The sequence below is a fragment of the Macrobrachium nipponense genome, chromosome 13 (genome assembly GCF_015104395.2).
Source record: "Macrobrachium nipponense isolate FS-2020 chromosome 13, ASM1510439v2, whole genome shotgun sequence".
Lineage (NCBI taxonomy): Eukaryota > Metazoa > Arthropoda > Malacostraca > Decapoda > Palaemonidae > Macrobrachium > Macrobrachium nipponense.
In genome coordinates, this window is record NC_087206.1 from 23,425,642 (window position 1) to 23,428,141 (window position 2,500).

The window sequence follows — 2,500 nt, forward strand, 5'->3', positions numbered from 1 at the left end:
TATGTAATGCAGCAGCCTCGTATACAGCAATAGATGGATTTCATTTGTAAATATAATTTTTCTTACTCCTATTCTCTTGGCCTAATGCTCTCTTTGTTCTCTTTCTACTCTTTCTACTCATGCTGAGGAATATTTTTTCTTTTAAAATCAGGAGGGAATGAGGGCACTCGGGTATCTATATGAGAGAGAGAGAGAGAGAGAGAGAGAGAGAGAGAGAGAGAGAGATATTGGCTTGTAGAACTACAAACCACGAAACAACAGATCGCGAGATGATAATCGGCAGTTTTTTTTGAAGTCATGAGCTCGTGTGCTGCATCAAAAACCAGAATTTCCCGTATTAAAAATCTCCAGGTTTTGATGTGCTTTAAGGTAATATTTTTTTCTTACGCTCATAGTTGAACTTTTTCTGAACATAATTTTGTTGTACTCCTTTCAACTTGAAATCGACTCTGGAATTTCCGAATTGCCATCAACTTAAAATGATTAATCATCTTAGGACTTTTCTTCGCCGAAGGAAGATGCTATTGCGTATTTTACGCGAATTGGTTTTCGTAAGAAATTTCTTTTGTTTAAACTGAAATTACTCCGAATTAATCCAACTAATATTACATTTCATAGCTTTTTTTCTTTTTTTTTCCTGGGTCCATCCATTTCTGAGCTTAAGTCATAACATATTCATCCCCAAAATTTTTCCTAATTATGGAACCAGGTAAGGCGGGCTTTACGATGGACGCCCTTATGTAAGTTTAAAAAAAAGACGTAACTTAGGTAACAAATACCTGGTTAACAAAGAACGGGACAAAAAGGGATAAAGTAATTAAGTCCCATAAAGAAACTACATAAAAAAATGACAACGAATAATAGGTATAAGATAGGGAAAAAAAAGAAAGTAGTCCTATAAAGAAAATACATAAAAAATTGACAACGAAGATAATAGGTATAATAAAAGGAAAAAGAAAGTAGTCCATTATTGGAAACTCATAAATAATGACAACGAAAATAATATGTATAAGATAAAATGGAAAATGGAAAATGGTTCCCTATGAAGGAAAATACATAAAAAAAAAAAAAAATGACAGGATAATAGTATAAAGTAAAAGGGAAAAAAGACAGTAGCCCCTAAAATGGAAAATACATAAAAAATGACAACGGAAATAACAGGTATAAGACAATAAATTCAATTAATACATGCATAGCAATTAACAGCAATTGAGAACTAATTACCTAAAACAATTGGGCAAAGGATGCTGAAGCCTTAAAGCAGAAGTGGACATTAAAACTGATGCAGTTGCCCTTTTATAAAGTAAAGACAAGCGTAGAAGTTATTCCTGAGCGAAAAGAATAGAATAATTTCGTTTCTTCACGATTTGGACGATTCTGCTGCTTGAAAATCGCTAGTAAGCGACAGGAAATAAACGAGCAAAAACTGTTTGAATTGCAGAAGCAATCATGGTAATGCCATGATGCCTCGGATGTAGTAAATATCAGAAAGTAATATCCGTACTTTCATTCAAAAGTTAGTCCTTTCACGATGTACACAATATATCTTCATCTATTTTACCTGAAGCTTGAATAACATTTATGGTCTTTGTGTATATATATATATATATATATATATATATATATATATATATATATATATATATATGTATATATATATATATTATATATATATATATATATATATATATATATATATAATACACGCACATATATATACATATACATATGTAAATATGTCCGATTGCATTCGCAATCAATATAAAAAACAACAGCCTTGAAGTGCCGGAGTGCTATGCTTATTAAATTTAGCTCCTGGACCAATTTCGCATAATCAAAGCAGTACATAATTCGTATGCAAACAACTATAATGCTGCCATTCATAAACCTTAATCAAATTAAGCCTACATGAATATGGTAATAAGCCCAATCTCCAAAAATTTACCATAATCGTAAACAAACATTTTGAACGGCTGATTAGGCTGAGAGAGATAGGCCTAGACTAGAGGGAACAATCACGACGAGAATTAATGCTGAAATGACTTTAAATTTGGAGAGACTGTTTGTTTATTGCGTTCACAAGTTGAGGGCAAATGGTCGAAAAACACTGAACTGCCTTCATTGTAGTTTCGTAATTGAGTTTTCCGGTCGTATGGAACGCGCCCTTCAAAAGGTACTGTAGGTTGGGGTACCCGGGAATATTCATTGAGCTGCAATCTATTTTTTGTTTTTTTTGTTTGTTTGGGTTCGTTGCTGTTTTTAAAATTGGCGTATTTCCCTTTTTTTGATTTGTTATTTTCTGCGTGTATTCCCTTTTGTTTTAGTTTATACCTGGTGTATGGTGATACATAAATTGTTTAATATTCTTTTAGATTTTACTATTAGACTTATTAATATATATTCATTAAAGTTCTCCTGCAATTTGCGTTTTCATTTCACTGTAAACTTACCCTATTTTTTTTTATTTATATGCGTGTTGGTTCTTCTCTGACTTTTAATT